Source organism: Lepidothrix coronata, unplaced genomic scaffold (genome assembly GCF_001604755.1).
Source record: "Lepidothrix coronata isolate B3197 unplaced genomic scaffold, Lepidothrix_coronata-1.0 Scaffold45, whole genome shotgun sequence".
NCBI lineage: Eukaryota > Metazoa > Chordata > Aves > Passeriformes > Pipridae > Lepidothrix > Lepidothrix coronata.
Window position 1 is genome coordinate 3,885,983 of NW_016690225.1, and position 12,852 is coordinate 3,898,834.

The window sequence follows — 12,852 nt, forward strand, 5'->3', positions numbered from 1 at the left end:
CCTGTTAACAAAAATCTCAACTAATTGCTTCTACAATATTGGGTAACAAATGAAAGACTGCATTCCTAAACAAGCGCAGCACATTACAAGGAGTAGAGAACATTGATCTAGCAGTGACTGAGGCAGAGTAGCTGCAGAGAAATGGAAAGGGAAAAAATGCAGAAATTGAGAAACAGGAGTGAAAATTCAAGGAAATAGCATGCTGATCTACCTGAGAGTGGAAGGAGAATATATTCAGAAATGTCCTTCATACATGGATTCCCATGCTCTAAATAAAGCCATAAAACATATTATGCAGTGAAAAGTGTTGAGGGAACACCTGAAACAGCAAAATATTTCGTGTTGCTCATGAGAAATATATTTTCAAAATTGAATACAGAAGGCTTAAAATATTATATGTGCCTTTTTGTATTGACAAGTGATATCTGGTGTTAGATTTACCCCTAAGTTATATTAAATAATTTCACGGATTTTTGCAAGATTATCTGACTGATAAAATCCTAACTGATAACAGAGACAAATTTTGCAGGGAGCTAGAAGTCACATAGCACAACGCTCCAGAAACATATCTAATAGAATATATTTATCTCAGTAATAATATGAGATGTGGAAGCCAATAATCAGGCCACCAAATTAGATGCCAGGGTTAGAGCTGCGGATTCCTTACTGTCAAAGATTGCAAATATTGGCCTTTGTCTGTAGTACCACCTAGTGTCAAAAACTCTTATCTCCAAGCTGAAAAGAACTGGATTGAACTCCATCCATGCTCCTTTATTTCCTCTGTCCAAACTATGCAGGAAGGGTGTCCAGAAGGCCTCTTTCATGATGTCAAGCTCAAGGAAGAGTCTTTCATACTTTTGCTTGCTTTATGAAAACAGAATTTTGAGCCGAAAAGGCGTTCAGGTTTTTGGGACAGGAGGTAAAATTTCCCCCAGTATTATGCACAACTTTGAGTACGGTTAATTTTTTCCACAGCGTGAAGAACCAAAAACGCTGTAGGGCTTCTCTGAAGTGAAAGTGAGAGAAAGCCTACAGTGAGCGAGGCTGTTGTGGCTCAGTCCAGGCCCTGCTTTGCATCTGTGGGCAAGCCCAGAGTGGAATCAGAGAACTTGCTAAGAGAGGCACTGCCTGCATGCCAGAGAGCCAGCAGCTCCAGCAACACCCTGAAAATTCATCCTCCTGCTCTCCACATGTTTATTTCCCCATGTATATTTTCTTTCAAAATCAAATGTTCTCCTCTAGATCCCAGGTTCTTAGATTGCCTAGGGAGGTTGTCATGCAGGGAGCCTGCCTCCTGCCTGCCCATCTGGCAGGGAAGCTTGCAGGGCGCAGGAGCAGGAGAGCTGGGCAGCCCTGGAGTCAACGTGCCTGCCTGCCTGCCAAAGCAGGAGAGCTGCCCAGCTGCCAAAGATTGGCATCTGGCAGTCCCTCTGGAGCAGGGGGCTCCCAGACAGCTGGAAGGCTGTGGGAGCAGGACAACCCTGTGTTCCTAGAGCCCCACACCAGAGGAGTGGGAAGCAGAGAGAGAGATATTTGGTGACCACCCAGTCTGAGGGTTCCAACAGAGTTGGGCAGCTCCTGAGCCTGGCAGCTGGGAACCAGGCAGGCTGGCATGGTGACAGGTTGTACCTTACTCAGCCTAACCAGGGCTTTTGGGATCTCTCCCCTCAAAACCTTTCTAGTGGAAAGTGGTTTTGCCCCAGAATTTCTTACTCACTCTGTTTGGGACTTCCCAAAAACACACTATCTAGAAGAAAAGTTTGTAAAGTGACTACAGGCACAGAAAGCTCACAACATGAATTCAAATTAAGGCAGAAGAGATTCAGCAAATGTGAAAGGATACACAGCAGGAACATTTACTAAACCAGAATGGAGCATGTTGACTGTGAATTCCTTGGAGATGCAGCCAGCCTCTGCACAAGGGCCTCATGTGACTAATGAGTAGCTGCCATGGCAGCTCCGTGTATAGTTTGTAGGTTTACTGATAAATTCAATACATGAGCAGGCCAGAGAAACAACATAAAGATTAAATATATAACAAAAATTTGTAGCAACATCAGTTAATTGCAAAGCTGAGGCAGGAGGTGTTAATTACAATTATAGATGAGCCACCTAGTAATTCACATTAGTGAGTATAGAGCAATTATCAACCTGCTGGTTTTCTTGCTACTTATAATATACGTTTTCCTACTTTTGATGGAACATAATAGCTCTATTGAACAATGTAAAAGAACAGTAATGGATATAATGCCTATTTAGGTAACCTACAGCTGTGATACACAATATTATCACAAAGACATTCTATTTGGAGTAAGTCACTTCAGACAGCTAAGTGTTTCTGCTGCTCGAACAGAGTAGAAAATACATGATGGGCATTTCACAGATGGACAGATACACTTTGTTTCTTGCATTAAGATTTGCAAATACAAATTAACCTTGACTGGATCTGAGGCAAAAGTACAGTTTAAATTATGCACCAGTAAAAAATCAAATCTAAGAGTATTAACATCAGTAAATCTGTCTGTAAGTGATAATTTGGAAAAAATCTTTGTCAATTGATTGAAGAAATATAGTCTCCAAGCCTGGCAGATGTGTTATTCCTATGAGATACTAACTGTTTTGGTTTAACATGTCTTAACATGCCATCATCATGTTAGCAGTCTTATCATATAACACACTATCATACGGAGCACTATAAAACAGGCATTAAAGACAAGGTGACCTTCTCAGGAATAGATCACTTAGTGCCATGTTAGTGTCATACCCATGTTCTTCACCATGGATCTATTTCAGTGTCAAGGCTCTGGTCACACTGATAGTGCAGAGGTACCCAGGGGAAGGTAGAATGTGCATAGAGCAACTGGCAAAACTATCCTGTCTCTGTTTACTGAAATGCAAGGCTCTGTTTTACTCTACTAAAAATTTCTGGTTTGTCCTGTACAATGAAAATCCCTTTTAGTCAAAGGGCAGTTACACATCTCTAACTAAACCTCCCTGGGATGAACTCTGTACATTCATACTTACGAGACACTCCACTGGTTTATTTCTGACAGTGCCTTACCCCTTGATCACTCAAGCCTTACAGAGATGTTATAAAACCACTATTTGCTTCATACTGTAGCAGAACAGGAGCCACATTTTGAAGATATAACACTGTTATTTCACATGCTTTTCATATATTTATGCCATTAGTTCAGTCACATTGAAATTCAATACAAGGATATCAAGCAACTATGCAATTTGTCTGAAAACTAGTATCTTTTGGGGCAGATGTTTATCAATTAACAGGCACAACTGGGATATTATAACTAAGCTACACATTTTCTGCTTGTTTAGCAGTAAGTGAAGCTGAATTCATTGAGAGCAAATTACATTCCTCCTAGGTTAATGTACAGAACAAAACTTCACCGCATTAGCAACATTATTATCTTACTACTCATGTTTTGAAGTAATTGTAAACTTCAATGGTAGGAACAGTGGCTAGAACTAACTAAATATTTTGAATTAATTCCATGACTATTTACTCACATTTTCAAAGAAATTTGTTTTGAGTTACATCTGCACCATTTCAGTGTTTCATTTCTGGATTACATTTACCAAAACCACCTGCCCAGCAGATTTGTGTATTACATAAGTCAACATAGCTGCTATTTTGAAAGCTTAGCTGAAATATAAAGCAGCATGCCCTTTGTACTTTCTATGCAGCAATAAATATACCTAGAATTATGATATATCTATGTGTTCTTCTTCCTCCATAACCAAGTATGCATATGTTATCACCCTGTCTTAATCTGGGATTCTTTGACCAGCTTTTGATCAGATCAAATTTCCAGATGAAATTTGGAATATTTCATTTTCAGACCTTTGAGTCTGAATAAGTTTCAAAGCATGTTACCATCATCCCTGGCCTGAAATTCCTAGTATTTCCATAATAGCACTGGGACTTGTATGATGTCAGAGCAGAGAGCTACAAATGAATAACAATTTCTTCCCTCTCTAACACTCAGATTGAGTAATGTTTTTACTTTCTTTGATGTTGTTGAAAGATAATTTTGCTGACAATAACCATAACTGCATATGTCTCAGGCCTTGTAGATACTCTTAATCCAAGGAATAACTTAAAGTGTAACCTCACTCTATCAACCTCCATAAATCAAACCCTCTACATTATGTTTCACCTCACATAAGTGAACTGCTAGAGAATTTGAGTGAAATTCAAGTACCACTGCCAAGTGTGACAATGTCTCAGGATAACTAAACAGGTATTCAACACATTTAAATACTGAAAAGAACTTTACAGACTTTAATTGTGAAGTGCTTTCACTGGAAAATTCTTCATTTACTTCAACAGAAGCAACGTTTTATCTTTTCTACTCATGCTTGATAGGGATGTAACTCTGTGTTCTTTAAAGACTCATGAACAACTAAAATATAAGGAAATGGTTTCAAATTTTAGAATACTTTGGGATTTGTCACTGATAGTGAAGCATCAGAAATGATCAAATGTAAATAGAGCCTAGACACTGGTATTGGCCATAGCTGAGATCTAAGTACCTTCCTCTGTATCTGAGCATCATCACTGCCAGCCACTGGAAATCAAACCTCACATTATTATATGTAACAAAGGAATCACTTGTCCTTTTTCCCTTGGAACCAGGCAGAAGTTACAGCTTCCAAGGTATTTTATAGTGAATGAAGTTAACTTTAGTATCCTTGGACTACTCCACCCCTGAAAGAAATTTTTATGGCTACAACTATGTTAGCTGAGTACACTCCAGGCATGAGTTCCTTAATGACATCTCCAACAGCTTCTTATTACCCTGTCTTTCAGTCCTGTGTAAGCTTTTGCTTCCTATTCCCCCAAGCTGACAGGCACTTCATATTGCTGTGTTCTGTTCCCATTCTATTTCGTATTGCAGACCACCATATAGTCCTAATTCTGGGCAGCTGAGGCTGTGACCCCAAATACAGCTTTTAAGATCACTGAATTCACATACTAGCATGTACTTGTCCAAGTACAAGTCCAAGAACCATGAGTTGATACATAATTATAATGCCATCCTAGGACGACTAAGTAGATCATCTACTGAGTCCCTAGTTTGGCTGTGTAGCACAAACACTTTGAGGAACTTCTGGAGTAAAAAAAGCAGTAATTGAGCCACTGAAAGACAGATAGTTCTCCAGCAATGCATAATAGGCAAATTCCTAAAAGCTTTTAATTCTGTGTGTTGCTGTGATTCAGTTCCAGAAATTCAGACATAAGTTCCAGAGCAAGTATTGATGTCATCAGAGGGAGATGTGTAAAAGGCAAGAAAGTGTAGCATCATAGAGGACTTTTTAAACAGTTTATGAATCATAACACATGGGTATCTTTCATTTGTGAACATCACACAAAAACTAGCAAAATTACTGTTGTTTTTTTAGGGAGTAGGAATGTATCTATTGTTAAGGATAGGTCCAGTGTAATTCTCCTGCTGTGACATCACAGATGACGCCAACCTATGGGAGATAGTCCTAACTTGTATATTTTGTCTAGGCACAGTTGCATTTGACTTGGCATTACTAAATGCTACAAAAAGAAGTAGTCCAATGACAAGAACCTAATCCGTACACGAGGAGTAATCTGAGGTAGCTGAAACACTGAGCACAACCCACTTCCAAAAGGGAATTGCCTGTGTTGGGGACTAGATTATCTTTAAGATCCCTTCCAACACAAATGATTCTATGATTCTGTGTCATAGTTACAAAAAGCAGCACAAACTTAGAGTTACCAACCAGCCTTTTGGAGCCCTTGGTGTTTGAGAGTACAAGTGCATCCCTGGGGCAATCCTGCCTGGAAGAGCATTGTAACCCACAGAATTAGTGATCCAAACGGGAGTTATCCTGACTGGGTGCACGTCTATGCTGTGCTATCATGCATGTAGAGCCTGGCCTTCAGACTGTTTTGCTGCATGTACCCCTTGGCTGCAGGGTCACCTCATTGTCACAGCAGAGCCTGTGCACAGTTCATACACAGCTCAGCAATTACACCACCTGCATGACCTGGCTCTAAAAAGTGCAGCAAGATGATCCCATGTGAACATCCTTTTTTTCTGACAGTAGAAATTATTAATGCAATTGTTTTCTTTTAAGATAGTTGTGTAAGATCTCAAATGGCCAAAAAATGAGTAAACTTTCCATGGATAGGATCCACGTAGTGTGTTATGCCCTTGTTGGAGACCCGTTTGATGCTGGGCATCTAGGGATTCACAGCATCTGAAGGAATATAAGATTATCTACATGATCCTCTTTTCCTCTATAGTGTTAATACCAAAAAAATGGGATTTTAAGTGATACCTTGACAGACTCTGAGTGGCTTTCATTCTAGGACCATAGGAAATCAGCACCTTCTGGTGTAAAACAACACCATATTTTCTTTCTATAGCCTGCAGTAGGAAAATGGAATTGGTTTTCATTTGTCTAAGTTTATGGGGCTCCATTTTGCTGCATTTTCAAATGAAAGGTACCAGAAATCTAGTTACTGGAATAAAACAAGTTTTAAGGAAGACAATGGTCATCTGTGTTTTCTGAGTACCAAACTTCAGTTTTGGCAGTACTAGGAAATAGAAATGTCATTTTGTTTTAGCTCCTTGGCACTTATGATCACAGCATGTCCAATTGCTGGCAGAAAGACAGGCAACTGAAAAGCCCTGACACTCCATAGTACAGGCATCCATCATTATGTCACCATTTCGCTATCACCTTTCATTAAAAAGCAAATTAGAAGACTGACTTAAATGTTATAAAACTTGGTCAAAAGCTAACCTCTGTCTACAGATCTTGCATGCAAATTTTAAAGAAGAAAGAACGATTTCTAAGGGTTTCTTAGGATGAGACATGGAAGGTAGGCTTATAATGAAAACTACTACCTCTGTTCAGTGACAGTAGTGTCAAGCATTATTAACAGCTCTATTTGTACTGTGAGAAAAAAATAGACAAAACAAACAAAAAAAAAGAAGATGCGTGAAGTTTCAAATAAAAGCTAATATGAGTTTTGTACCCAGGATAACTCTCTATTTCACTCCAGAATTTTAAAAGTTGAAGTTAAAAGTGGCTGCTAAAATAGGCATTCTTTTGATATAAGACAGGGTGATGGAAAAGATCTAAAGTAAAAATTTTTTCAGATTTTCTGGAGCTTACCGTGGTATCACTTTTGCTATTAATAACTATGCACAGCACAGACACTGAAGCCCTAAGCCCTTAAATGAGTGTGCAGAAAAGCAAAAACACTGTGATTCAAGTTGTTCTCTTTCCTTCTCTCCCAGTTCACGGGAGAAAGAAAATTAGATCTATTCTGGTAGCAGACTCTTAGCTCTTGATATACTTGCTCACCTGTTCCAGGTAGGACTCCGCAGGCAGAGATAACACTTTGTCTTGTAAGACAGAGCCCCTGCCACTACCACTGTGCTTACAATACTGACATAAATTCCATGACCATTAGTGTAGGTCCAATAGTTTGACCCAGGTAGTTTTATAAAGCAGATCTGAAAGAAATGCAGGTTTGGAGTTTTTCTATTTTATTTATTTCCTTACAGAAAAGTCTAATTGTGACAAAAAGTACTCAGGTTCAGAAACAGTTTCCATCAGTCACTGGTATTTGATAGGTAGTGGGTTTTTATTATTATTTTAAAAATAAATAGAAACTTCACTATTTGGAAATAATTAAAAGCACTAAAAACCAAAGAACTTGTGCTCCTCAATCTTTTCTGATGTTCTGCGAAATCAGTGAGAAAGGCAGTGACAGAATGAACACCATCACTTCTTCCTGGGCTGTGTGACATCCAACAAAGGGAAGAATGAAGGTTCTGCAGACTGGTTATTTTCCTTACTCAGGGTGTATTTACATGGTTACAGGTATGTTTAACTATGACATTTGACTAACTCATTGTTTAGTTAACCACACTTTTACTTGCAAAGTTACCTGTACCTTGAAGTGGACTACTGGACTATAGCCTTAGAGGATCTGTGCCTTTAAATTAAAGCAGAGTAGGGATCACATGTGCCCTGGAGATGACAGCCATTACGCAGTACTAAGAAATCTCTTTGATATGCTAGCAGTAAAAGCTAATAATAAAGAACAGACAAATTAGCTTTTCTATGATCTGCTCCTTCCAAATCCACTTTTAGTGAGGAAAAAAGACAAAATTTTTATCTACAATTTTATGTATAGCTTTTCTCAGTCCTCAGAAGTACACAAAGTTTAATGATCAGTGAAACACTTGGCAACAGCAAAGGTTGAAAGACAAAACCCATATTGGTCTTTGTTACTCTCACCTCCTCAAATGTAATGTACACACTTTATATAATACAATTGTGATTTCTTCCTCCAAAGGTCCTAACAACAGCTCCTATGTTGCTATAAGTAACTGTTTAATCTATAAGCAACTCTAAAAATGGTCTGCTTAAAGGAACTGGTCCTAGCATTTAGTAGCATGTACTACATCCAGGTCTTGCCCCTGGATTTGAAGTCCTAGAAATCAGATATGAGGCTAGAAAATGTGGGGGTTTTATCTAAATTGAGCATACAAAGCAACTAAAGTCACTGAAGGCAATCTATATTGTCCTAATGCATCACAAAGAGCACTGTCAAAATGACCCACTCAGAAAGAAAGCTAACGTTCCCTATGGTCCAGCAAAAAGAAAATATAATTAATTGGAACCCTGTAAAACATTATGATAAATATCTTATTTATTAGACTACTTCAGCAAGATCTATCTAATAAGAAATCAGATGGCTTTCAGAATAGGCTGGAACTGCCACTACCTAGCCACCAAGCAGTGAGAAACAGACTATGTTCATTTAAGCAGGAAATGTCCCTCAGCTTTCATGTATTTAGTATAAATATGACCTGAGTTTACAAAAAGCTCTTCAGCCATTGTTTCACTAAGACAAGAACAAACAGAAGAGCAGTTCTCTAATGACTGATACTACTGAAAGGTCTGTTACATGGCTCGTTGCTTGACCTGTAATGTGGGATAAGAAGCTTCTTTTTACAGCAGCAATGCCTCCAGGTCACATTTAAGGATGTTTTTTTCTTAATGAAGGCTGCTTTATTTCACAGACTGTACCATCATCGTTATACTGGCACAACAGCACTGGAAACTAATCCTCTTCCAAAGGAAATACAAAAACTATGTCCAAATTAGCAAGCCTTTAAGACAAATACAGAGTCATCAGAGTGAAACAGTTAGTGTTAGGGAGTGGATATCCATGGCTTTTTTATATATTCCACTTGCCTTAATCTAGTTCAGTTTCCCAAATGTTTATTTGCAGGTGGACCTCATCTTCTAGATTTTATTTAATCTAAAAACCAATTCATGTGTACTAAGGCCACCCCACAGTGTGAATGGAAGGAAGCGTGGGAAATGTCAGGAGATTCAGTTCAAAAGTTCACTCCTGGACTAAAACACTATGTCCATATTGTCCATAAACACAGAAGGAGTCTTCCTGCTGATGTAAATTTATTTCCTCTTTAAATTATATAAAGTCCATTAGATTGTTTTTTGCTCATACAAGAGCTGACATTTTTCATGCCCATATTCAAAGCCAACTTGCTTGTACTGGCAAAAGTATATTTCATAAACCTGGTATACAAGTAACATCAAAGGTAAATCAGCACAAAGTATTTCTTCTAAACATGAGAGTGCATACCTCGAACAAGATTCCTGCACATGCATCACTCTTGTAAACATGACAGATATATTAATTATGCCATAGACAAGATGAGCTTCTGACACTTAATGCTATTTCTGTATGTTCTGAATATATTAGGATTATATAAAATGCAGCATCAACCACTCCATGCATAAAATTTGTATTTGTTGGACATTATTAATGGGAACACAAAGCCTCTCTCAGTATGTGTATGTACATGGTCCTTTAAACTATGGTTTGCACAGTAACTATCATTAATTTTAAAAGCCATCCAGTCATATTCCTGCACAAAGCTTTGAGAGTGTAAGAGTAAGCTCACATGTGCACAAGAATGATAAATGTATTCCTTTGCCTCACAGACACGATTTATATTCACCACTGCAGTGCCCATCATTTTTATGTAATGCAATGCATTGTAATGACTTCTAAGTAAATAAATACTTTACAATGAAATAAATCAGGGAACTTCAGGCAAGAGCTTGTTAGAATTTTTCAGTGAAACTTTTATTATTTGAGAGAGACCATTTATCAAAGGTTTTTGTGGGATTAGTAAGAGTGACACTTACTGGGAAAGGTTTCCGATCTCTAATATGGACATGCTAGAAATACAAAAAGAAATGCAGGCAACAGAAGAACTCGTAATTGCAGGTGGTCTTTTGATGTACTGAACTCTTAGGAGTCCTTCTTTCTCATGATATTTTTTTTCTGTGGGTGGTACTTTTCTTATATCTGCAATTAACTATTTATTAGTCCAAAGAGAAAGAAAAGCTATTTATTAGACATATCCTAGAGGGGTGGTCTCATCCTCTCAGTTAAAAATTTCTGAACATATACCCAATATATGTTTATTTATTTATAAAATATATATATTTACTTCTGTACTATTTTATTAATATATTATAAAACATACACAAAAATAGAAATTAAAAAGTACGAGCTAAACATTATTTTAGAGTTTATTTTATTTATTAATGGTACAAAAATCATAGAATTATACAACGGTCTGGGTTGGAAGGGACCTTAAAGATCATCTAGCTCCAACCTCCCTGCCATGGGCAGGGATGCCACCCACTAGACCAGGTTGCTCAAGGCCCCACCCAAACTGCCCTTGAACACAAGGCATCCACAGCCTCTCTGGGCAGCCTCAGAAGTGCTTCACCACCCTTTGAGTAAAGAAGTTCTTCCTAACATCTAACTTAAACCTGCCATCTTTCAGTTTAAAACCACTGCCTCTTGTCCTGTCACCATGTGTCCATATAAAAAGTCCCTCTCCCTCCTTTTCATAATCCCTCTTTAGGCACTAGAAGTCCTCAATGTAGTCTCCCTGAAGTCTTCTGTTCCCCAGGCTGAACAACCCCAGCCTCAGCCTGTCTTTGTAGGAGAGGTGCTCCATCCCTATGATCATTTTTGTAGCCTTCTGGACTTGTTCTAACAGGTCCTGTCTTTCTTGTGTTGAGGACTCCAGCCTTGGATGCAGCACTCCAAGTGAGGTCTCATAAGGGCAGAGTAGAGGGGCAGAATCACCTTCCTTGACCTGATGGCCACTCCTCTTTTGATGAAGCCCAGGGTGGCTTTCTGGGCTGTGAGCGCACACTGTTCGCTCATGTCCAACTTTTCATCCACAAGAACCTGAAGTCCATCTCAGCAGGGCTGCTCTCAATGAATTCTTCTCCCAGCCTGTACTCATGTCTGGGACTGCTCCAACCCACGTGCAGCAGCTTGCACTCGGACTTGTTGAACTTCACAAGGTTGTCATGGGCCCACTTCTCTAGTTTGTGTTTTCTTCCTGCTCACCAAGTGATTCCTTTGAGCATCCTGAGGTGTGCGCACACCCTACTTTGGAGACCATTGAACTAGAGTACTAGCCTCAAAGACATGAGTCCTACTCCCTCATCTGAACTGAAAAGAGCCAGGATTTGGTTTCCTACAAAAACATCTTCCAAGTAGTCTAGACTTTGCTATGACAGTTAAGATGGCAGTGCTACACTCCTTTTGTTTGAATTCTTCTATCTCACCACTAGCAGGAACATGAATTGTCATTTCTGCTATCGTGAGTCTTGATCATTTGCAAGACAACTCACTAGAATTCAGTATATAGTAATGACGTCTATATTCAGCAAAACTGCTGTTGCCCAGCAGAATGCTTAAAAAGTTATCTTTTAATATTTCTAGGTTACTCTCAAATTAATCTTATTACTCAGTCACCTTTCATACATACTCAAATAATTCTCATACATAGATAAAGTCTTAAAGTTGCATACAAGAATGCTTATTCAATCTTATTTAAGCTCCGACATAATTCCTTAATACCAATTTCTAAGTCCCAAATAGAAAGTCCTCAAAAGCATTCTAGTCGTTCTTTACTGAATACCTATCTCTGCTTGCCTGATTTCCCAGATGCACCATTCAAGTCACTAACACATGTGCAGAGTGCCTTTTTCAGAAATATATATTTTCTTTTCCGTAATGAGCCATTGCTAACCAGGTTTAGCACATGGGAACCCGGACTCTGCCCATGCTGTGGGAAGCCTGAAAAATCAGTTGCAGTCAACAATACAAATAATTCAGTCTGCTGTGATGGTAGGTTGTACACCGTTTGTATAATGGCTAGCTCTTAGAGAACTCACATAATGGTTAGAAAACAGAGCAGCCTGAGCTCATCCCAGGAGATCTGGGATTAAGCATATGGCTTTCAGTTATTGTGAGGGGCAAGATATGCCACCTGCCTTCAAAACTGACCTGCCAAACCAAGAAAATAATCAGGTGGGCCAGGCTAGGCCTGGACCCCTAATGACCAGACAAGTCAGGGAACAGAGACATTTAAAGCTCTGCTTTTGGTCTGGAGCCATGACTCAAAAGTTTCTTTTTTAATAAAAGGTGTTCTCACTGCTACAACCAGACTTATCCTTGTTGGGTCTTCATCTGGTCTTGTGATACTTTTCACTATGTAAGAGTTCGAGATGCAAAGGAAGGCATGAAAAGTTCATTTATTCATATGGGAAAAGAAAATAATGCTATTTTTAGTCAGTATATTTAAAGTCACCTAATACTTGAATATGAAAACCTACTGATAAGACCAGAACTACAGCTACCTTTTTAATACATTGTTGTGAAATCCCAGATATGATGCACAGTCATAATTTAATCATGGCAGTAAT